Source organism: Marmota monax, unplaced genomic scaffold, assembly GCF_021218885.2.
Source record: "Marmota monax isolate L192 unplaced genomic scaffold, Marmota_monax_Labrador192_F-V1.1 WCK01_AAM20220418_F8-fsc00006, whole genome shotgun sequence".
Taxonomy (NCBI): Eukaryota; Metazoa; Chordata; class Mammalia; order Rodentia; family Sciuridae; genus Marmota; species Marmota monax.
In genome coordinates this window covers 25,437,164-25,463,123 of record NW_026693712.1, presented here as the reverse complement: position 1 = coordinate 25,463,123, position 25,960 = coordinate 25,437,164, and positions in this window count along the sequence as shown.

The window sequence follows — 25,960 nt, the reverse complement described above, 5'->3', positions numbered from 1 at the left end:
GATAATCTACAATAAACTCCTCTGATTAGCACTCTTAATTTCCTCTTTGGAGCTTCCCAACCATCCCTCCTCCTCCAACCCCTATTCCTACCAGCTCTTTGACATGTAATATAACATATGCAGAGGTTTCAGGAACTAATGAACTCTTGGGAGGTGCATTATTCTGCTAACATACTGAGGCAGAAAACAAAAGTTGGGGAAAAATAAACCAAAATGAGTAAATTCACATAAATATATCTCAACAAAAGCACATGTTGCACTATCTTAGCACTTTCAAGGTTATCTTACCCTGCACTAAAAGCCTTCTATACATTCTGTGTATACATGTAAGCTCACACCAATCTAGTGGTACTTGTATTATCCCTATTTTCAGATTAGGAAAGATCGACGAAATTATGTTACGTGCTTACGATCCATAGATGTGCTAAGTAATAGAGCCAAGATGATGCCTCTCTCCTCACCCTACTCTCCCAGCCTGATGAAGTCCAAACCTCTCCTCTCTGTCAGTCACACACAGCTATGCATTGCCATAGGTCCTCTTTTCTGTTACTCCAGCCCAGACCCACTTCACTATACTGTAAGAAGTAGGGTAAAATGAGAACTGGCAAAACCCTCCAGCAGGTAACTCTTAGGGGATTTGTTTTTCTTCTTATTCTTGTTGTTCAAGGAGACAGATGATAATTAAAATGTCAGAGCCCTTCATGCTTCCCTGATCAAGATAACTACTTTACCACAGGTGATAGAAAGAGAAGGAGGAAATGTATGCTGTGGGGGGAGGTAGGTAATGATTCTGTGAAGGGGCAAAGCTGAGGAAACCAAGCCCCCTCAGCTCAAGGGACAGCTGATTGCAGCTCCAGCTGAACCAGGGCAAGGGCTCCCCAAGGGGGTCTTCAGGGAGCTTCACAACCATCCCTCCTCCTCCAACCCCTATTCCTACCAGCTCCATAGGAGCCAGTTCCCAGAGGATCCGTCCAACAGCTTGCTAATTCTATCCAATCTCTCCAATTCAGTTAATTCCCAGTTTCAGTAGCAGAAGCAGCAGCTGTCAAGATCAGCAGCTGTGTTCTTTGTCTCTATTGCTCTACCTCTCCCCCTTCCCTCTCCAAGTTAACGAAGTGGATCACATATAACTTTCTAGAGGAAAAAGAGAATAAAGGTCTTGGATGGAATCGGAGAAAAAAAGGAGAAATAAACTTGTAGGAGCATGAAAGTGAAAGGTCAACTGAACACATTGGAGGGAAGTTCCAATTAACCCCCAAGTCCCAATTTCATAGTGAACAATTTGCTCTTTAGAAGTTAATTCTTTTCAAATTCACTTTGGCAGGAAATTAGTTGTTTCCTTCTTTCTTTTTATTCCAATCTGTTATGGACTAGTTCACAGTTCTACTGTACACAACTAGTGTGCAAGCTCACACCATGTGTGACTCACCTTGGAATACGGTGGTACTGAATGTCAGTGCAATGGTAATTTGCTGTAAGAGTTCCTATACACTCTCCATTTCTGTCTTTATCTCAATTGCTAAGGAAAACTGTCCTAGAGGCCTCATTAAGAAAGTGAGATCTACACAAAAGTTAAAGTCATGTTAGTCTTGTGAATTTCTGGAGGAAGAATATTTCAGGCAGTGGAAATAGCTAGAATAAAGGTGGGAGCCAGGACAGGTAAGGGGCCTGATGTGTAAGGGAGGGCAATAGGTCATGTTGGTTCTGTGGACTGTTGAAGATTTTGACTTCTTTTTTTTTTTCTCACTCTGAGTGAAATGAGGCATACTATGGATTTTGAGCAAAGGAGGACTGTGGTCTAGCTGCATTGTTGGAAGGGCAGGGAGGCTGGTTCACCACTGCAATCATTCAGGCAAGAGATAATAGAATTTCAGACCACTGTATCAATACTGAAAGGCTGACAAGAGATCCAAAATTGGATGTATTTTGAAGATGGAGGATAGATAGCTTCAAGAAAGAGCAGGGATAGTACCATGTATGGGTTTTGGCCTGAGCAACAGGAAGGATAGAGTTGTTATCACTGAGTTGAGGAGGGCAGCATATGAGGTAGGTTTGGTAAGGAAAGCTCGGGAATTTAATTTTCACGAGGTTGAGATTGAAACCTCCAAGAGACCTCCAAAGAGGGATGAGAGCTGCTGGGCTCTCTTACAAACAGGTCTGGAGTGTGGGAGAGATGTCTGGGCTGGAAATAAAAATGAGGGAGTTGTCAGTATTTAAAGCCACAGGAGTCAGTGAGATCACCAAGGGAGTAAATTTAGAGAGCCGGTGCTCTAAAATGAAGAGATGGGGAGGGGGAAGGGAGGAACCAGTGTAGGAGTTGCAGGATGGAGAGCAACAGAGTGTAGTGCCCTGAAAACCGAAGGAGGAGTGTGTTTGAAGTGAGAGCTCAGGCAAATTATCAAGCTTTGCTTTCTGCATCTGCTACTGGAATATTAATCCTCCTATGAGGTCATTGTAAGGATTATAAAGAAGTTAATCCATTTAATAAATATGTACCATGTAGTCACTGTATGGGATACTTGAATTTGAGTAACATAGAGTTGCCTACCTCAAGCGAGAGATTACATATTTGTAAACCAAATGTGCCTGACCCCAGAAGGTGCTCAATAGATAATTCTTTGCTTGGAATAGTAATTGCCTCTGTGTGGCCTACATGGATTCACACTTTCCTCTGTTTCTTGAGACCAATTAAAATTACTTAGTGCTCATTAGTCAGAATGGGTAAGCAAGGGAATCTTTCCCCACCACTCCAACCATTTCAGTGTAATGCTCTGATACTTCAGAGAATATGTGGACTTCTTTCTTGGTTAGGGAATAAGAGGGTCCACTTTGGGACATAGTGACAGGTCTTACCTGGGCTGATCTGAGAGCCTTCTGAGTGTGAGGCCATCACAGGGAGGCCAGTAGCCCTAATTGTGCCATGAACCCAACTCTGTCTCAACTCTCATGTCTAGAAAGAAATGAAATAATGGAAAAGGCAGTTTCCAAAAGTGGGGGGAAATTTCAGAGGGCAGCTCAAAGCATGTATGCCAAAGGCCAGACCTGCTGCTTCACCGGTGGCCCATGGAAAGAATGCAGAGTGTCCACTGCATCTATGTTTCCAATGCACACATAGATTTATGTAGGTAAGACTCTCTTTAATTTTCCTACAAGCCATACAGCCACCTCCTTTGCCTGGTTCACTGTGAGTCTTCCAGCAGCCGAGGACTTGGAAGGGTGCTTTCTCCATCTTCTCTACCCTCTCTCCAATCCTCCTATCTGCAGGCTGGATCTAACCCCAGGGCTCCACAGCCAGTAACCAAGGTAACCAAAAACCCCAGAGCTTTTGGGTCTCCCTAAGGGCAGCTCAAATGGGCACAGGCTCCAGGCAGTCAAGGGGGAGCAGCTCCCCCAGCTGTGTTCTCTCTCCCTTGACATTGCCCTGCCCAGCTGGGCTGCTGCAGAGGGAGGCTCTTAGGAGCCTGCTGTTTTCTTCATGACTGTGGGTGACATTGCACAGGCATTCCAGTTTCTCTTATGGTGCCTTTGTTTTGATCTACAAAAGTCTGCTGAGCTTCTTTTGGGCCTTGTCATGTTAACAAAAACAAATGTAATAATATGCACTTGAAAAGGCTCACATGTCTTGATATTTTAATAAGCTTTTGATTCTACAGGGACCTCTGAGGCTTTTAAAAGTTTAAAGTTAATAAAGAGAGTAAAAGAAAAAAATATGAATTGTTTTTAATTATTATTATACAGGATTAACCAAGCCAGTTGTGTATAATTAGACAGTAGCTACCTTGCATAGTAGAGGCAGTAAATAGGCCCACAGGGGGGCTGCCAGAAGGCTGAGGTGTTTACAAGGCACTGGAGATGTTTTCACCAAGCACATAATCCCCGTTGCAGTTACTATTGCTTTCATAATGGATGTGTTCATTACAACCAGAGACTAATGTGCGTATCCATCATCTTTCTAGCACAGAAGACTCTGAAGTGGGGGATAGCAGGGGAGAGTGTGTGATATCCTTTGGTGGTGAAATTATTAAGGGAACCCATTAGTATGCAGCTTTTGGGTGGTTTTATTTTGGTTGCCATTGCTGAGAGGAATTTTAAGGAGAAGTTAAATAAACAATTGCCAAAAGAGTGATTAAGATACTCCTAAGAAAGTTGTGGGGGTTTTTTGTTTGTTTGTTTGTTTTGTTGGTTGTTTTTTGTTTTAAATACCTCCAGCAGTGAAAGCAATGGGCCAGAAGTTGTAGGGCTTTGTAATGAACCATCCTATGACCTCAGGGAATTCATTCATTAATTCAACATTGATGGATGCTGCTATAGGCCAGGCATTGTCATAGGTACTGAGGACAAAATAAACATCAAGAAGGACTGGATCCTTCTTTCTTGGTGTTCTCAAATCAGGACATCCCTCTGAATCACCTGGGAAGCTTTTCCAAAGAAACCCACTAGGATTCCAGCCTGGGTAGAGCTGGGTAGCATCTCCAGGGTATAACCTGAGCATATGAATTTTGGTAAAGTGTTTCAGTGATTCAGATGGCTTCTGATTGGAGTGGGAGGGAGTTATAATCTAAAAATAAAATACGATAAGTGTTATGAAAGAGGAAGTATTTAACCGCTCTGAGCTTCTACCCCTTTATTTCTATAATGGAGATAACAATGCCTGTTATGTATTTCTAACTTAGGTCAAGCTGACTCAGAGGAGGACCACGTGGGATGTTCCCTGAGGAGAACTCTCAGAATAAACACAGTTGTTGGGGTTGGAAACCAAAGACCATTGGCTGCCTCCAGAATGGGATGCCACTTGAGGGAAGGCAGCTCTGTACAGCCCTGGCCCAATCCCTGAAGAGTGAGTGACTAACTGTTCAGTCACCTCCCAACTCTGACTTCTAAGAGCTACGAATGAGGAACTCCATCCCAAAGGGTGATGTGGGTGGATGCCACAGCACCCATCACAGTATTCTAGAGGTATGGATATTGAAATAGAGGTTGGAAATATTCCAAAGGTAAGTTATTAATTTTGTTGTTAACGCACAAACAAATTTACTCTTCACAGTGGCTTTTGAATTTTATTCATTTTTGATGTCAGAATGATCTGGCTACAACATCTGTCATCTCACGATTATCAGTGTAATTGGACTGAGCTTGCTGCTGAGGATAGAACCTGCCAGCTCCCCACTCCCTAAAGCTCTTTGTATATCCCTTCCCAAACTTCCACACTTGGCCTGAGAAGGCACATTTCCAGGATAAAACAAGTGATTTTTTTTTAAAGAGACATAAATGAAGCCAATTCTCTTTCCGCACACTTTAAAAAGCTAAAGGTTTTGCTTGTGGTCATACTACTACTAAGAAGAAAGTGGTAGTTTTTTTTTTTTTTATGTTTGTGAAATATTTTCTTGATCCTCCTACTTAAAGATAAGTTGATGGAGTTGTTTTTGCATTCAAACAGTCTAAACCGTGTTTATCTTTGTTCCAGCATGCAGAACTAAGGGGGTCATTTAAATGACCTATAAGATTTCTCTGGCTCTAACTCTCCCTGATTCTATAATCCCTCAAGCCTGTTGCTGTGGGCTGGGTGTACCAGATTTCCTCCCTGACAAGAGTAGGCAATGCAGGGAGATCTCTTAAGTCTAGCCTATTCTGCTAGAATGGGAACAGTTATGAAACTGTGCTACTATAACAACAAAACCAGAAGATTTTTTTCCCCCTTCGTCTTCTCCATCTCCTTGTCTACACTCTGTGGAGCAGGGAGGTCAACTGCAAGAGAAATGCAAAAGGAAAGACACTACCAATGAGAGAGAGAAAAAAAATGATTGAAAAATCTCGTAAAACATTGGGATCCTCCTCCATTGTCTTGGCTGGACACAGATTTATACATGTTCTGGTTTTCATCAAACACTCAGGAGGAAAAGTGTCGCGATTATGTTTTTCATTTTACTTTGATTTAAAGAGCCATCTCTCATCAAGCTGCTCCATCTCTACCCATGTTTAAGAGTATTTTAAGCAACAGGAAATGCTCCATGCAGCCTAGAACTCCCTGTTTTGGGAATTGAAAACAGCAAACCAGTTTGCTGGGAAATAGTAAACGGAAACACAAATAGGTAGAGCTAGGTAGTGGAACTCTAAAATGGTGGAAGTGAGCCTAGAAGGTAAGCTGGAAATGAGTTTTCAATATACACACATGGAGAACATGGTTGTTAGAACTTTGAGCTCCAACTACAGGCCGTTGTATCAGACAGACATTCAAATAGATATCTGTATAACAATTCCATAATAGTCTTCCCTCTGGAACTGAAGATGGGGCCACCGGACCATCTGCCAGACATGGGAACCAGATTACTTTTGAAATGTAAAAGGAGGCTTAGGAAATGGGACAGCCACCATGATTTGGGGACTAGGAAAAAGGAAAAATGTCATAGTTTAAGAAAAGATGAACAAGTTATTTTGAAGCAGAATTGGCTAGGAGGAACGTTAATGGTCTCCTTTATTGTGTTCTACAGAAAGTGCCACAAAGAGCGCTCATCCCCATGGTATAACTGTGAGATGTAATAGGAGGAATTTGAAGAGAAAAACTTGAGACAGGCATTAGGGAAGAGACAGAACTTTCATATTCCCAGGGGGAGGTAAAAATGGAGGTTGGATTAAACTGTAGGAAATATTTTCTATTGTCAGCAACAATTCTCTGCTGGCCCACTGGGATAAAGTACATCATCTAACAAGACATTTTCATTTCTAATTTCTTTAACTCCATGGAAAATCCTTCCTGAATTCTCCACAACTCTCTGTGGTGTTTACTAAGTGAAATAACTTAGTGCCCTCCACAGCCTTCACTAACTTACTATCCACTTGCTTCTCCAAATCAATAATAAACACATTAAATTCTATTGGTCCCCAAACGGACCCCAAATGCACCACGCTATTAACCTCTCTCCACTCCAGGAGACCAACAGACACAGTTTCCTACTGCTTAGCTGGTTTTGTAAAAAATCTCCTGTCTTTGACTGCTCCTGCCCAGTTTAAAGAAGAGCTCACCTCCACTCCTGTTCTTCCCTAGTTAATGCTGTGTGGCTATCGGGGTGGGGCCTGGACCCCTGGGTTCAGGAGCTGGGATAACACCCATCCATTTGATGAAAGGCCCAAGAGATTGAGCAAGAAAGAAAAAGAAGGCAAAAATAAAATAAAATAAAACTTCATTGTTCTTGCTGAAACCTCAACTGCATTGCCATTTTTCAATCCATTGAGAAATGTCAGTGTTCTGTCCCACTGTCTGGAGGAAGCAGATTTGACCAGGTGTCTCCACACAGAGTGGGTTCTCACAGTTTGGCTGCGTGTGTGTCATCAAGCTAAATAAGGAGCCAGTTCAGTCCGCCACCCCCCTTTGCTTCTGCCGGCCAGACACACTTCCCCATATGACAGTCTTATAAATAGCTGCTAAGCAGCTGGTCCTCCTCTCACCTCCTGACTCTGTCAGATTCCCCACCAGAAGCCCCTGACAGTCATGCAGCTGGGAGCTCCCCCTGTCTCTTCTTTTCCCCTCTCCCCTCTCTACCTCTGACGTGTGGCCACCACCTCAACCGTGTCCACTATAGCCAGTCATGGATTAGCTTCCATGGGAGAAGGGGTCAAAGAGGTTGGTGGCTGAATTTGACCACTGAAGCAAGCTGTCACCCAACTAAATGAGGGGATGGAAGGTTGGGAGACACTGCAGAGAGACACCAGACAGTCCATAGTACACGGGCCAGATGGCTGACCCAGCAAAAATCCCAGAATCATTCTAGAGTGAGTCAAATATTATAAATATCCACAGGGTTCTGCTACACTTCTCTCTATATATGTACATATTCAAGAATAGTTTTGGGGCAAATAAATATAGGATAAAATACATTATTATTAACTTCTACAGAAGTAGCAACAATATATTCAGAGTTCAAATGAGGGTATGATTTAGGATAAGGAAAGTGTATGAAAGAATTAAATATTCAGGGCTGGGGTTGGGGCTCAGTGGTACAGCGCCTGCCTAGCACTTGTGAGGCACTGAGTTCAGTCCTCAGCACCACATAAAAATCAAATAGATATATTGTGTCCACCTACAACTAAAAAATAAATATTTAAAAAAGAAAGATTCAGAAGCCAATATGCAATAAGGAAGAGATGAACAGAAGTAATGTATTCTTCCTAAATATTGTTGGCCTTTATGAAAAAAAAGAGGCTCTAGCTTATAGGGTGTCAGAAGTGCTGGAAGGGTCAGAAAGAGTCCAGTCAATTTTATAGGAATTGTTTGAGTGCCTACTGTGTGCTAGGCACAGGAAATATGTTATCCCCTGGCCTTGATGGAACCCTGGGACAGAGAAAATCAGACAAGAAGAGGACCAGCAGAGGTTGTTGAAGGTGGAATAGCCAATTTTTCTTTTTGGGTGAGAGATTCACAGAGGACTACAGAGAGGAGACAGGTTAGCAGAAGTTCAGACAGGAAGCCGAACAAGTTCCAGCTGATCCAGGAAACAGTGAATAGATCCACTGAATCAGAATCTGAGGCCAGGACTGGCCCAAGTGGGCTGGATCAGGGATACTGACATGGAAAGAGGATTCTAAATATTAGAAATGAAGCCATTGGACAAAGTGTGTACTGAAATTGCAGATCTTGGTTGTCTCTTGAAGAATCCATCTACTTTCTGGTACACCTAATGTAAGCTAATCTGAATGCTTAAATCTATCATAGTTTAAATCTCCAACCAAAGAGTCATCCTTGAACCATGATCCCCTGGAGATTATTTCCAACGTACCCACATATTTGTGGGAAATGCATAGTTGTGGCTGTGACTGAGGGACCCTTTACAAAGTGAACAGAAGTTTTGGCCTGACTCTGCTGGACCAGGACTTGCTTCTGAGCTAACACACACCTAAATACTACCACTTGGTTAATTCATGGCAGGACAAAGGCAGAGGGCAGGAAGACATATATCACCGGTGACAGGTTGTGGCTTCCTTTGGGCGGAGATCAGAGCTTGATTTCTGAGGCTGGAGAAGGACAGCCTTGGTCCTTGAGGACATAAGGGGGCTAGCAGGGAACCAGGTATACTTGACTGGGCAGAAGTGCATAATCCTTTCTTCCGATGTTGGCCAAGTTATCACATTCTCTGAAGCCTTCCCCAGCCCTTTATTATATATTTGCTTAACACTCTGTGCCTTTGCTTCATATCACTGTTGTCACTGTGCAGTTATTAGATTCCGTACCCTCATTGTGAAGGACAATCAGTGGATGGGAATTGTTCCTTACTGAATCCCCTACTTCTAGCGTCTTGCATGGCATGCCATGAATGGTCAGGAAATAACTGTTTATTAAAGGAGAATAGGAGTTATGCTTACTGGGAGATTTTGTATCATGCAATTTAATGCTCAATGACCACTTATGTAATGAATAATATTGATTGATCCAATCTTACAATGAGTAAGTGGAGAATTAAAGGACCGAGTAACCGGCCAAATGCTACTGGGTAGCAGAGGTAGGATTTGAACTCAAAGAGTCTGATTCCAGAGCCTATAATTTCCCACTTTGCATAGGCTAGGAGAGGACACATGATGGGCCTGGGTGGCAGAAGATGGAAGCAAAGAGCTGGGGAGGCAGAGAAAGTGGTGGATGTGGGGGTGGAGTGTGGGGAGATCCTCTCTCCAATTTAGGCTTGAGGGATCCAGATTTCTGGCTTCTCCACCACATCGCCTCCACCTCAGCTGTTTAGGGAGTATTTTAGCTAGTGAATGAGGCTGGTCATCCTTAACAGATGCTGCCCGCCCACTTGGACTGGTCTCACAGCCATTCCCTGCTGAGTGCAAGCTGTTAAAGGTTTCTTCTGGCATCCCCTCAGCCTGAGGTCCCTCCAGCACCCCCCACAGCTTCCTTGCTGTCACCTTGACCAAGGCTCTGTTCTTGGGAATTTCTCTACAGTTGGAGAGAAGCCAGGTGATTGGGAGTTCAAAGGTTACATAGTTCCTAGAAGATGTAGGTGATGACATTACTGAAGGCTATCACCATGTACTTCAATAAAAAAAAATGTCCTGTAACCTCTCAGAGCCTGTGGATTTAGATGATTTCCCCTGATAGTCCAATTCTTCCTGCATCTCAAAGCCATTTCATTGTTAAGTCTTTATTTGATGCCATGGAGACAGTATATTGTAAATGTCCTGAAAGTCAAGCTGGCTTCCTCAGTGTAGTTTTCTGAAATGAACTGAACCAAGACCTGTGCTCAGCACTGTACGTGCATTCTCTCATTTCATCTTCCCTGTACCTGATGGGCAGGTATTATTAGTACCACAGTTTTATAGATGAAAAGACCAAGGCTCAGAGGGGTGAAGGCACTTACTCTGGGTCACCCAGGGAGTAGATGGTAGAGCTGGGATCAGAACCTAGATCTGATCAAAGATCTCGGCAACCAGAGTATCTTGAGTTAATAGCCCATTAGAGCTGCCGGAACACTACATATATAACTTTTTCCATTTTTGGCTCCTGAGAATAAGATTTTTGAACACTCAAATCATTACCTGAAATATTATGAGGAGTTAATGTCAGGATTTCTTTCTTAATCAGTAACTTGATTGAAGAATGATAGTATTGTTATTATTGAAAATTAGGAACCAGTGTACAAACCCTATCTTGGTCCTAACTCTGGGAGGCCCTATCTTCATCTTCTTAGAGCAAGATACAAGGGCAAAAGCAGGAAGCAACATTGTTCAAATGGTTTCATTTGGGGATTTTTTTTTTCCTTTCTTGGTGCTCATAACTGAACAACAGCTTTTGTCTAAAAAATTAAATGTGACAAGAAATTAATCCACATTGTGATCTAATTATTTTTAGAATTATGAGAAAAATGTAAGGTGTCTCAACTACTTAATTTTGAAAAGTGTCTATGGAAATTAACTTTCATTATCTTTCATAAGGATTTTAGTTTTCTTGCCATCCTTAGATGGCATTTTCAACAGTAACTAATATTGCTATTGCTGTCACGTGAGGTCCTTAGCAAGTAAGGTAGGGTTTCTTGCAAAGTCTGATTTCAAAAAACATGTTACACATGATGTTTCGAAGTATAATTTGTCAAATTCATGAATTCAAACACAGGGCCTTATCTAAGATCCAACTAATTTCTTATCTTTGTTTATGTCTCTGAGGGATTAACTGTTAAACAAGATAGAATACCAAACAGAGTGAGACAGCTTCCTTGAGTATATTAAAAGTGGGGAATATCATTCTAACCCTTGAAAATTAAACTAGAATAAAAGGAAAAATACTGGAAAGGTTGATTAACAGGAATAGAATTAGCTGAATTAAAAATACTTGAATTGAAGAAAATGAATTCAGGATTATGACATTCTTGTAATGAATATTATAGAGATGCTAAGATCTACCCATCTGTCCCAAAATATGCTCCTCACTGAGTACCTATGTTGAAGTTGGCCTTTTTGGGAAAAGTGTTGGATCCAGAGGGGCCAAAGAAAGTCAAGAATATAATCTAGAAAGAAGCTTGCTTGATTTGTGTACTCTCAGAGAAGGGGTATTCATTATATCATGTAGAGGAGAATAAATCATAGTTGAGTTACACAAACTTTGTACCAGAAGTAGCAGAAATTCTGCCGTGGAAGGGAGTGAAGGGAATGTAAAGGGACAGAAAAAACAGGTGACCTTTACAAGTGAAGTGCCAAAATGAATTGTCAGTGGAAAGCTTGGAACCTCTAGCAAGGCCAGAAGGATAGGGAGGAGCTCCAGCAATGGAGATGGAGAAAGCCAAGAGATGGCAATTTTTACTTGCCTGTTTTTACTTGTGACTCCATAGGCCGTGCTATCATTCCAGATCCTAAACTCAATGCTGGTACATGGCTCCCTGCAATCCTAAACTTCCATCTCCTGAATAACATCTGTAAACCCCAGGGAAACCCTTACTTGTCACATCTGTTGCCCTAGATCCTTAAAAAAAAAAAAAAAAGAAGTGACCACATCCAAATGCCATGAAGGTCTAGGGGGTAGGCAGGAGCAGGAGTCATCTGTTAAGGTGACAGTTGGAAAGAGTGGACAGTGCCTTAGAATACAGAGGGAATTTCAGATACTTAGGCAAGAGAAAGTCTAATTAACTTGTCAAATTCTTCCTCTCACAAAACATAAATGCAATGGATTCATGCATATCAAAACACCAAATCTCAGTGGTGCCCAGTGTCCATTTCCTTGGTTCTATTCTTTTTCCAATTGGGAGTTTCAAAAGTACGCACGTATTACCATGACGTTCACAACAGTTACACGTGGCTGTTACTCTGAAATTTGTATGTATGCATAGGTCTGTAAGTAACATGAGTGAAGCCTGATACTGCTCTGTACAGACAGCTAGATGAAAATTTAGTACTAGAACTCTAAATAGGTTTTTTTAAAAAAATAAAAACATTGAAATATTTTAAATAAAATAAAATTTGTTTAAAAATTAAATAAACATCTAGTTTTTATTTAAATCATTTTATTTAAAATTTGACCTTTATTAATTATAATTTATATTTTGCCTTTTAATTTTTTTTTAGAAAAATATTAAAAACCTTCCTTTAATTCAGGATAACTCTGCAAAGTTAACAAAGAAATAAACCAGTTTTATTATTGAATAAACTTTGAACAAGAATGTGATGCATATCCCATTAAAAGGCAGAAAGGAATTTCATGCCTTGTATCTCCAAACAGATACAACCTATTACATATGTGTTCTCATGATAGACAATCTTGTTTGTTTGTTTTGGTGCTGGGGATTGAACCCAGGAACGCTTTAACACCTGAGTCTTTTTTACTTTTTATTTTTGAGACAGTCTCACTAATTTGCTGAGGCTGGCCTGGAACTTGTGATCTTCCCTCCTTAGCCTCTTAAGTCACTGGTGTTACAGACATGTACCATAGTGCCTGACAATATAGACAGTCTTTAGTTTTCAGATAAGAAACTTTTCAACAACTTTTGTCACATGCAGTTCCTCCTGATTTTACATTGGTAACTTGCCTTTTAATTTTAATACATGATCTTGAACATTTTTAAAGAAAAATGTCTTTTACTGTGGTTAAAAAAAAAGCACAAAATTTACTATCTTAATCATCTTAAGTGTACTACTAGTACAGTAGTGTTAACTAAATATACCTAGTTGTGCCATAGATCTCTAGAACTTTTTTTTCATAAAAAACTGAGACTCTATATCCCTTTAATGACAACTCTTTCTTTTCTCTCAACCCCCTGGCAACCACATTTTACTGTCTGTTAAAAGAAAAATTTATTTGAGTCTGGGCATGGTGGTGCAGGCCTGTAATCCCAGCAACTCAGGAGGCTGAGACAGGATGGTCACAAGCTCAAAGCCAGCTCCACAACTTAGTGAGACCCTGTCTCAAAACTTAAAAAATAAAATAAAAAGGGCTGGGGATGTGATTCAATGGTTAAGCATTCCTGAGTTCAATTACAAGTACACACACACACACACACACATACAAAAAAAAAGAAAGAAAAAAATTTTTGAAAAATATGACAATTTTAATTTTTTTCTTTTTAAACTTTAATTTATATATTTATGAAAATAATTTTAAATTTTGTAGATATTTGAATATAACCGTATCAATATTTTAACTCTTTGAACATATCTCAGCTGGTTACATATTTTATGAAAAATGTTGAATATAACATCTTAACTAGTGGTTTTATTGAAATGAAGAAAAAATAAATTTTATGGAATCTATGACAGTTTATGAATTATGCAAGTCTTTTATTACTCATTCAAACATCTCCATCTCTTCACCAGCACACCCAGACATATGCAATAACAATTAATTCAGTCGTTTTTGACATTTTGCCAATTTTAAGTCATAGAAAGGCCATAATTTTACTCATATTTTTCAATTTTGTCTCCAAGAAATATAATTGTCAAGGAAGGAAAACAGAACATATTTTGTTTGACAGTTTATTAGGTTTAAACATTTAGGCATATGGTATGTGGGCCTCTATTTGTACTCTTGTTCTGGTCCCCAAAATATAAGCATGCTTGACTATAATTGCATGTGTAATTATCTATCTTTATCATGTTACCATAAATTGTGATGGGGCCATTATTTGTTTTTGTTTATCATTGTATATATGGTGTTTTATATTAAGCCTGGTGCAAAGTTGATCTTCAAAGATATGTGTTGAATATCATTGAAGTGACCTTCATTGATGACAACTGAGTTCTAATGTGTAGGCCATAGCTCTAGGAGGTGCCAAGAAGGAAAAGACACAGTCCCTGCCCATAAGGAGTTTGCCATTTAGTTGGGGAAACAGATTAGGCTAACAAAAGATATTTTTCAAATTTGTATAGGTATAGAATGTTATATAGATAGTTAAGTCTTGCTAAATCCCAGACTTGTAATATAGGGATAATAATAGGCCTACCTTGCAAGGTTGTTGTGAAGATTAGAAAAGAGATTCATTTGAAGAACTTAGTAACAGGGCTGGCACAGAACATCCACCCAATAAATGACAGATAGTGCTGTTGATATAGGTAGTAGTAGTTGTACTAGTACTAGTGGAAGTAGTGTTGGTGATAGTCAAAACGGTAGTAATGGTAACTGATATGAAGTTCAATGCAAAACAGTGTCTACAGGCTCCAGTGGTCAGGAAAGCATCATAAAGGAGACAGAGGTATCAAAGAGCTGGAGGAACTTGAAAGAATGTACTTTTTAAAAAGAAGTATCAGGAGTCCATGCTGGGTAAGAAAACAACTGAAGAAAAGCAACTCCCAGGTCAGTAAGGGAGAGCCATTGGAAATGGGCCAAGGTGGTATAGCTGAAAGGTTTCAATGGGACTTGTAAAGAAGGAAGGTGGGGCTGCAATAGTCAAGGAGTAGCAGCAGGAAGCAAAGAGGACTCGGACCACCTCCTGTCAGCCAAGAGGAATATTGGATGAGAGAGAATAAACAGGCAGACTTGAAAGGGCTGCAGGGAATGTAAAAATCACTGGGGAAGACACAGGTGTCCTTTAGAGGAAAAAGCTATAAAGAGCATTGTGAGAAAAGAACACAGACCTGATTTGCTAGAATATGGCAGTTCTGGGCAGCAAGCAGGAAACATTGATGGTGCTGGGTTGAGTGAGGATCACGAGGCTGGCCTAGGAGCAGGAAATAAAACAGTCTCATGGTGGGGATGGAGCTGTTAAACAGTGAAAGTCTGAGTTTCTTAAGAATCCAGGCACCCTGGGGCTTATGCTGCTGCACTAACTGGTAAAAACAGAGAGGAGAGGTGTTGAGAATCCATTTTCACCAGTTTCCTTGGAAAGGATAATATATGATCCCAATCCTGTCACCAAATATGTGTGTGAACTTAGAGGAGTGACTCAACTTTCTAAGTCCCTTTCTTCATTTAAAAAATAAACTTAGTAATATTTGCCTTGTGTGTCACTGAAAATAATTTTTTCTTTAAAGATTTAGAGCTTTAGAAAGTAGAAAATGCTTTGCCAGTATAAGGTGTGATTATGATACTTGTATATCAAGTCATGATGAGTTCTCAGTTTGAATATTCCAAATATACTAAGGCTATAAATATGTAGCAATGTGTGGGGCACCAGCTTCGACCACTTGCTGGATTTTTGTGAGACACGAGTGGTTCAGGATTGGTCCAACCACTGGCATGTTATAGATCAAGCTGGATGAGGAGGGACATGAAGAAAAAATAGGATAGAGGAAAGAAGCTAGGCAGACATCTGGAAGGTTCTGTGTGTGTGAAGAGTACTCTGTGGAGAGGGCTTCCACTCCCTTGTGGAGCCACAGCTCCATGACATGACACACAACTCTGGTGATATTTTTTCCCCCAAAGCTTGGCTGTGGACGGCTTTAGACATACAGCTCTCCAGAAACTTGTAATTCACTGTAGTTTCTCAGGTGTTAATGTATCACATTGAGTGTTGACAGGCTGGGTGTTGAATTATCTGAGAACTGCTGTACTTTCTTTGCTTCTTGAATAATGAACTGGATTTTGGACCAAAGTGTGAGGTACCTACATCTTCTCTGAGACACATGGGACTCTTCCGTGGGTTGTACAGGGATTCAGTTATTCCCCATATGTCCCAAGAGGGTAAATGAAGCAATTATCTGGAGACGTGAGGAAAACCACTGACTCATCTTAATTATCTGAAAATAAGTAAAATCCCATTTCAACCAGCTAAGATACTGTCCTAATTACTTTGAGGCTTGAATAATATTTGTAAGAAGTAAATCATCATTTGAGTATTAGCTCTCAGTAGTATGGACTATTATTGTAGTGGTTTTTGGGATAAGCAGTTTAGCCTGCTTAAGTTACCTAAGAAATGGTCTTTAATAATGATTGCTATTTTTTTTAAGCATGTAATCCCCTTTGAGTAGAGACGAGCAGAGAGCAGAAAATGCCCCTGTCAATAATGTGTTTGGGGTTGCAAGCCATGAACTCTGCCACTGTCAAATTATGGTTATTGTAAAACAATTAATTCTGAGTTGACTTGAATGAAGGCAGCAGCAGGTCTGGGGTCCTTGTCCTCATCCCTCTTACATTCCAGGCAGTTTGTTTAGATCAGCCTGCACATTGTGGGTCTTACAAACTGTGTTGAGCACTGTCTTTCCCCACCTGGTCCCTCCTGTGGGGTGGCCACAGGAGCTGCCTCATTGGCCAAGGCCATCATTCCCAGTGCCTGGCCTTTCCCCTGGCCACCTGAGGTACTTATACAGGAGGAGGCAAGAGCTTGCAACCTCCCATTTTTATGCCATTATAAAGTCTTTAATTATCACGAAGCCACAGGAGGTTGAGCCCCAGTAAGAAACAGATGATCAACATTCCAAACTATTACCTGAGTATAGCATAGCGTCTTATGCACAGAGAATGCTGAATATTTACTAAATAAATGAGAACATATCAAGGGCATGCCCCATTCTCAAACACAGCTGCCATAGTACTTTGGAAACATTGCTTCACACAAAGTTTGACTCAACCTATACTGATAAATACCAATAGCCATCAGCTTCTTGGGTTCCCATAGGCAGCTCAAAAACAAAACAAAACAAAAAAACCAGCCAGGATGGTAGGTAGCTGCTAAAATCCTGCCTCCTGCTCTTGAGTAATTCTTCCCCTAGAGTGGTCTAGACCTAGATATTGCTTCTAACAGAGAGTATGACAAAAGTTATAGGATATTAATTCTGAGGTTAGATTCCCAAAGACTGACAGCTTGCTCATACTCTCAGCCTCTCTTTTTCTCTCTTTCTCATTGCCTGCCTCCCTCTCAGAGCCTCACTCTGAGGGAAGCTCTATGGAAAGGCCCATGTGACAATAAATTGATGCATTGGCTAACAACCAGTGAGAACCTCAGACCTGACAATAGCCACACATCTGAGCTTGGGAGTGGGTCTGGTGAGGCCCTCTGTACCATGAGGCTGCTTGTGAGTGGATCCTCCCTGGTCAAGCCTTGAGATGACTGCAGTCCTGGCTGTCACCTTGATTGCAACCGGTGAGAAACCCTGAGTCAAAGGCTCCCAACTCTCCTCACAAAAGCTGTGAGATAATAAATATCTGTTGTTTTAAGCTGTGAAGTTCAGGAGTAATTTGTTACATAGAATAAACAACTAATATATTCAGTCCCGTTTTCTACGGTATGATAACAGTCTGATAAATGGTATCCTTGCATGTATGCCCTACTTCTACTCACCAAAACTCTAATCATATTCACCTTACTGAAATAAATGTTTTGTGGTTCCTTTGTAAAAGGAAAACTCTAAAATCTAGCACAACCAAGGTCCCTGATCATCTGGCACTTAGCTGCAGCTTTTCAACATTTTTTTTTTTTTCTGAGTTCTCATACTTCCAAATGTCTGTGCTCCAAACCTACCAAATTACCTGCAATTCCTAAGCACATCTCAATTATCTATTTTCCTTAGTTTGGACCTGCTGTTCCCTCTTCCTGGAAGGCTTTCTGTACCTCGCCCTCTCTATTCCACAGACCTGCTAGCAATCTAGGCCCCAACTTCCTCTCTGTTAAAGGCTTCTCTGCTATAGGCAAAGTGGGACACTACTTCCTCTGTGTCCCCATTTTATACCATTTTCTCCTTACTAAACCATGGGTTTCTCAAAGGTAGGAAAAGTGATTCTTAGAGCATGGTTATTAAAAGCAAAGGGTTAGAGGCCAATCTCACTGGGCTCAAAATCCCAACCTTACTTCTACTTGGCTGGGGCTAAGCCTCCAACAAGTTATTTAGCCACTGAAGTCTTAATCTCATAGTATGTACAGTAAGAATAATAATGAAACCTGCTTACTGGCATATTTTAAAAGTTAAATGGGCATATATGTGAAAAATTCTCAGCATACAACCTAGTGGTACTAAGAGTTCAATACATTTTAGTTTTTATTATTTGAATCTATAACTAAAGAGACAAGCACATATTAAATTTCAATTAATGTTTCATGAATCTGTGAGAATTATTTGCATTTCTGGGGACAAAGGTATATGTAAAGAAGTAAAAGTCACAATAGTAGGATTTCAGACATCATGGACACTTGTTTTGCCTCATCCCAAGCTTGGCCCTGGTTATTAATATTAAAATAGCTAATAAATTAGAGCAGGAAAGAGAACAGAGTTCATTTATTCACTGGACTATTTGTCCAGAGTCTGGAAATGAGAAGATTTTCTCCAAATGAAAGATAAATATTAATGTGATGAAGTGATTGTAGTCTTGAGGATGAAGAAACTATTTTCACTTTTTTGGAAAGGAAAAATTACCAGGGAATCCATTTGAGGGGTTCGTAGTCTTTGACAACCTGCTTTAAGCAGCAGGATGTAGTGGACAGGGCACAGGCTGAGGAGTGCAGAGATGTGGCTTCTAGACCCATCTCTGCATGGACTAATGGGTCTTAGGGCAGGACACACTCATGCCAGTACAACACCCATCCTCCCTAATCTATAGTGGTGCAGGGATGGAAACTGGGATCAAGTATGTGAACACAATATTTAAAAGTTTAAGAAAACATAAATGCATGAGGTGTATATTTTTGTAACTTCCTATTTAAATAAGAAATAGCCAAGCACGTGTAAGGACAGCAATGGAAGATATAATTGATTCTGCTTATGTAAATGTGATGTTTTTCTTATAAGCTTTCCAAAAAACTCAAAAGGAAGTCATAAGACTAAAAGTCATTTTAAGGAACTTTTTTTTTTCTTATTGGAGTGAAAATGATTTTTCTTTTTTGGAACTCACAGAACACAATTTTTAAAAAATCCCTGAGGGATCCAATATTTAACATGAAGGAACTAAGCCTTACAAGCCAGGAATGAGCTTCTTTGCTCAGTGCTTGGGTCCTTGCAGATGTCACTGGGCTTGGTAGATCAACTCTTAAAAATTAGTGTCTCTATTTCCCAAGAGTCTATTTGGTTTCTGCCCTTGGTTGTGTTTAACAAGTTGTCTTGGAGGGAACAACCTATCTGATTTAACCTTCTAGAAACCTCTGTTCTAAGTAGACGTCTGAAAAAAATCAAATGCAGAAGACAACTCTAGGTAAATTGGGTCATCTTTAAAAGGTAATTCATTCCAATAGAGAAAAAATAACGAAAGAAAAAGGTAGCCAACCAACATGGTCCACATATAAAACAAAGCCTTCTAATTCCAGAGGTTTCTTCTTTGATTATCTCTCAGATCAAAATCACTCTTCAAAATTTGAAGCAAAAGCAAATGGATGCTTGCAATGCTAAGAATCCCTGTGGAAATAAGGTGAAATAAGACAAGGCCTTCAGACCTGTGAGAAAAATCAATCTGATGGAAAACTGACAACCTTGTTTAATGTGAGGCACTAGAGCCACGGGCTGACCCCAGAGACCTCCACTGAGACACCCGGAGAAGCTCCAGTCAGTTCCCTTAACCCGTTCAATTACACAACATCATCAGGAAGGAACCTTTTTAATTTTTTTTAGACCAAACATCACTTTAAATTAACTTTTTTTTTTTTTTTTTGCCATTGTGCTTTAAATTCCAATTGCTTTCTCTTCATTCTCTTCTCTACACTAAATTATTAAAATCACCAACTGCTCTAAAATCAAAAATATTTCAGAAAGCAGTGATGCCAAATTTGGATTGACTAAAGTGAAATCAGACAGAAGGAAAGATATTTTGAACATTTCCACGCTCGGTGCATTGTTTAAGGATATGGCAACAAGTAATTAAAATTGACTACTTGGCTTTTCCCCATGAAACCAATGCTCAGCTCAGTGTTTGGCCCCATCAGAGCCTAATTCAAACCAGGGAGGCATCCGAGTGAAACGGAATACACCAATCTATTCACAAATAGAATGATTTTTTTTCCCCTTCATCTATAACTTCTCATCTTTTAAAAATCTTAAGCTATAATAAGATGATAAAAATAAGTAAAATAAGGTTTTGATTTGGAAACTCAGAATGAAAAGACAAGCTAGAGGAAGAGAGGGGGGTTTTGATTTGTTCGAGAATGTTTAGAATTTTTTTAGGTTTTACTCCAAATGTCACATAAATGGACCTGCACATGTAGCTAGCCACATAAATCTGACCTATCTGCTTTTCCTTTTCCATCATCTCCTCTCTCACTGTTTGCCATTTTCATCTATCTGTTCACCCAAATAGATTGTATGCACAGCCTCACAGGGGAATTACATGCCCTCTTTACACACAAACACACCTCCCCCATTGGGTTCCCCTTCTGGCCAGGAGTTTCTACGCAATGCCCGTCAGCTCCTGGCCTCATCTCTTCCCTTGCTATAACTGCATTCATTTTAACTCCAGTTTGACAGCTGGGTTCAAACAACACATACTGCGTTTTCTCAGTGCTTGGTACTAGAGTTGCAAAGGTTGCCCCTGCTCTTAAAAAACTCATGGAATAGTGAGTTCCTTCATAACAGTGTCCTGTATTCCAGGAAGCACTATGCAGAATGTTTGCTAAATAGGTGCATCTCAAACTAACACATGGGCTTTATTTTAAAAACAAAATAAATAAAGGGATCACTGTTTGATTAGAAATTGATTCATTTTTTTTCCTATGGGAAAATATATTCATAATGGTGGTAGTGAGTCCTTGTTAGGTCATATCAGAGTCTATTTAACTCCTAATGTGGTTGAAATTCCCTAAGATTTTTTTTTTTTTTTTGGCAAAGAAAATTGCAATAAAAGAAAACTACACTTGTAAATATATATCATTTCTGATGTGCTTTATATTTTTAGCAAATCCATACTAACTTTCAGAGTATAAGAAATACTTTCAAATATTACCTTGTCTGGCCCCATGAGATCAGAGGTTTATTGATCTCAGTTTTTATAAGGTAGGAAACCAGGCTTGGGAAGGCCAGGCAACTCTCCAGAGACCTACATGTTAAGAAGCAGTGGGCTCAGGACTGAAAACCTGGGCTCTTGATACGAAAGCACATGTTTCTCTTTCAACCTGAGACTGTCCCAGCATCTCTGGGGGTAATACAAGCTACTGCACCAAAGCATTGAATTTTATTTAAAATTAGAAATAAAATGTTCAGTGTTCCTGAGATATTTGATTTCTTTCTTGTAACCTTAAAGAGTAAACATGTTCTGAAAGTAGAATTTATCTTGAAGCAGTTTCGCTGGCAGTGGGTAAATGACTGGTTAAACATACATTACTAGATTTACTAGTTCTTTTCTCCATTTCTACACACTGACTTACCATCTTTTAAAAATTTTCCCTTTCAGTTGGCAGGTTTGGAAATCAACATCCTGATTAATTAGGAAAAAAAGAGAGAGAGAGAGAAAAAAAAAACTAGCTGCTGCTAAAATACAAAGAGAAGTTTGCAAAGACTGATTCTGTTTGGGTTGGACATGGGTCATCTGATGGTTTTTTGTTGTTTAATTTGGATTGTTGATTTGTTTAAATGAAGAAGCAAAAAGATCTCAGGCCACTTACTGAGACATTAGTTATACAAGATTTACACGTTCTATGCAAAGCGTTTTATGCAAAAGATTAGATCTCAAGAAAATTAGTCTACACTAGATTTTATTTATTTCCCTAAGGGACCAAATGAGTCTCTAGGAACTAAAAGTGTTACCCAGTGAGTGGCACTTGCAAAAACTGATTTTAAAATTAAGATGTCTGAATTCCAATTTCACACTGAAGATAAAGACATGAAAGCATTTATATCCCAAATCACTAGACTGAGTGTCAAAAGCAAATCCATTGTGTCTGGCAGTTTCTCCAGCTATTGCTAGGTTCAGATCCATCCTCTGCATGAAGACTTACCCTTGCTTTCTCTGCCTAACTCCATGTCACTTGTAATTGCACACATAGTTTATTACTGTACCATGCATTAGTGACGTATTACTTTTACTTTGTGAGTAGAATATTGCACTTTCCCACATGTTACCAAGCTGCAAGCTTTTGTTAGCTCTCCTGGGAAATTTGCGATGGTGTGAAGTGAACTCCTGTCACCAGTCGATGGATTGCAAAAATAGTATAGCTCTTGCTAAAGACCCAGATCATATCTTGAAGGATTGCATTGATCAAATCAATATCTTCAACAAGATTGGTTGTAGTCAACCTTGTTTCAATGTGTGAAATGGATATAATATGTTTAAGAGTGTATAGTTGGCTATCTTCTTTCATTGTATTTCTTCTAGCTGAACCTTGGGCATGGATTTTTCTAAGTATAAAAGAGCACAAGGTAATTATATCCAAACACCTATATTCACACCATGTGGGCACTGAGCTGACCACAATTAAATGTTGTCGTCAAAGAGGATGTTTTGGAGAATCACTGACCTAGATTCAAGGCCAGCCTCTGTTGCTAAGTAGACTTGTAGAATCGGGCACCTAATCCTCCAGAGGCTTTGTTACCTTTTCTGCAAATAAGGGCAGAAATGTTTGCATTACAGGCTTGAGAAATACCAGGCACTTAGCAGGTACCTTTTACATGTTAATTTAATTTCCTTCCTTCCCCCTACACACCATCCCCTTTTCTGTGCCTTAATCTGCCCACTTATCATCTCTACACTATTCTGCTTTTGAGCATATATGCACATATCTAGGGGTTTGTACTTATGTGAGGGATTTTGTCTTCGGGTATATGCCACTGAATATTGGGCTCAGCAATAGATCTCTGTTGTCACTACTTTTAAGAATTTCAAAATAAGTTTCTTTCTTATGCTATTTAACACAGGTCATTTTGAATCTTTTAAGAGCTATGTTTATTTCCAACTGATATAATCAATAAAAAATATTCCTTTTATAGTGGGGGTTTTGACCCCAAAATATAAAAGTGACTTGTAATTTAAAAGGAAGCTCTAAATGAGCGACAATATGCTGAAAAATAAAGCACATAGAAACTGTGTTTTTATATGTTTATTCACATATTAAAGAAAATACTGAATGCTCAATGGGAAATATAAAAAGAAAGCACCTTTAAAATATGTTATAAAAGAATGAGCCCTAAGGGACAAAGCGGCTGCGCCGTGAGTCTAGGCAGACAGCATAGGACTCATGGTGGTCCTCGGCATAGTATGTGATATGAAAAGAGAATAGTGAGGACTCTGTCGTCAATCAAGTCCCTTGAGAAGCTAGAGAGATGTCTGCCTTGTGAGGTCCTAATGAAGAGGAGTAAAGTATCATAGCTGAGGCAGAAGAGCTGACAGACCACTAAGCAGAAAGCGAGGAGGTCGATGCACTTTCTGCCAGCCTTTCCCCACACTGTCTCTCTGTGCCCTGAGCTGTCGATGCCTCTCCAAAGAGAAAGGCAACTAAGTGGAAACTTAGATTAGTGGGGAGTATATTTCCTCTGCCACTACAGAATCAGGGTTTAATATAAAATTAACCAGAGTTAAAGAAAAATAAATTATTACAGGCCTGGGGATGTAGCTCAGTGGTAGAGTGCTTCCCTGGCATGTACAAGGCCCTGGGTTTGATCTCCTGCCCTGCAAAATAAAATTAGTACAGTTATTACATGGCCTGATTTGTGATGTGCACTTTATTTAAGCCTAATCAGAAGTCCAGAGGTGTAACTAGATAGCCTGACTTAGAGGGAGGAACTGAAACAGGGATGGGCCAAGAACATCTCCGGTGGGTAGAGTTGCATCCTCTCTTCTCTCATCCCAAGTATCATTTACAGTTCTGTTTAAGTTTTGAAGCTGAGAGAAAAGAAGCACTGTCAGAGAGAATTGGGGCCTTTAATACCGTGCACGGCAGTAAGTTCTTGAAGCAGAGTAACTCTGCCACAGTGTTTAAAAATGAAGTACAGTTCTCAACTCTCGGTGCCTCACATTCAGGAACTTCAGTAACAAATTCCTTTCACATTTGTTCCAAAGATTCCCCTTACACCTGAGGGTGAAGCTCTGGGTTTTTCAAGTGTTCAATGCAGTGTTTGGAGACAGCCACAAAGTTTCCCTTCCAAAGCAGTAGCAGTGGAGAATGGAGCCTGGGGCACATCAAGGTTTTCTTGCTGGGTCCTGAGCAATGTCAGGCTCCCCAGAAGGTGGCCTTAGAAGAGCTGGGGACTCTCCAAGTGGAACCAGCAAGAATCTGACTCCAAAGAGAAGACTCTGCTCTTTACAGCTGAGCCCAAAAGACTCCATGTCCCTAAATCAGAATAATGCAAGCTTTATTTTACCATACAGCATGGGTATTGGTCACTAATACCAAAAGAAACTGACAGATGAGCCATCTACATCCTAGAAAGGAAGTAGAACTGGTTGAATTTTAAGCAAAAACCTTGTGATGACAAAAACAAATATGTTAAAGGCTGGCCAAGGGCAAGTCAATAAATAAAAAGGGAAAGACAGGCTCCCTGGTGTGGCTGCCAGAGATTAAGACTGATTGCTTTGCATGTTGTATGAGAGAAGTCGCATGTAATGCACTTCATATTTTTTGCTTCTAATCACACCATTTCTGGTGTATAGAGGGAGTGCTCTGATCCCAGATGCTCACTGCCAAGCCTTGGCAGATAAGGGAAATGTATTCCTCTGGACAGCCTCCTGTTAATTTGTGGTCACAATGAAATCACCTGTCTTCTATTGGGGTTTGTCTCCAAGTGGGGGAAGAAAGAGACAAGCATCTCCTGGGATCTACAGGGTCCTCTTAAGCCTGAAAGTAGGTGTAGACAGTGCAACGGTACCTGGTAATATTTCAGGGACACCTGGAAGGCTCCTTTGCCTGCTGCCTCTAATTGCTCCCAGGTGCTCAAAGCTCTTTTAAATCAATGCATTCTTTTTTTTTTTTCCACCATCAGAGAGAGAAAGAATCTCATATCAGGGTATAAATGACTGATATCAGATTCTTTTCCAGGAATAAGTTTTGGTAAGAGGAAAACAGGCAGGAACATCACATGATTGATAGCTGAAGCAGTGCTTTAGGGAAAGAAGGGGAAGCCTTGTTGGGGAAATGATGAAAAATGGTGAGGATGACATTGCCAAAATCAGTCACTTCATAATTTTTGCATAGGGCCAACCTATTCAAAAATAATGAGAAGGCTTTGCTGAGCTATGTGGACATGCCATTCAGAATAACCCACTGATTGAGTGTTTTTTTTATATATTCCACATTATTAACCAGGCTATCAGTAAGACTCCCTCCAAAGCAATGAAAATCATTTGCCTGTTTCCAGTTCTCTTTTTCTGGGTTAGGAGGCTTTCAAGTAAAACACAGCCCTAGCATCTGTCCAGTGGAACCCACTGCTAAGCCTGGAAGTGAATAGTCAGAAATCACCTTGGACTTTTTTTTTTTATTAGTTACACATGACAGTACAATGATCTTGACAATTCATACATTTGAATCAAATGGGGTATAATTTCTCATTTTTCTGATTGTACAGGTTGCAGAATCACATTGGTCATACAGTCACCTATATACATACAGCAATGAACTTTTGACAAATAAAGGGTTCTAAAATGTTCTTAGTCAAGAAGTCTCTTCTCTGAACACATACTTGCTATCCCAGCACCTTGGGAGGCTGAAGCAGG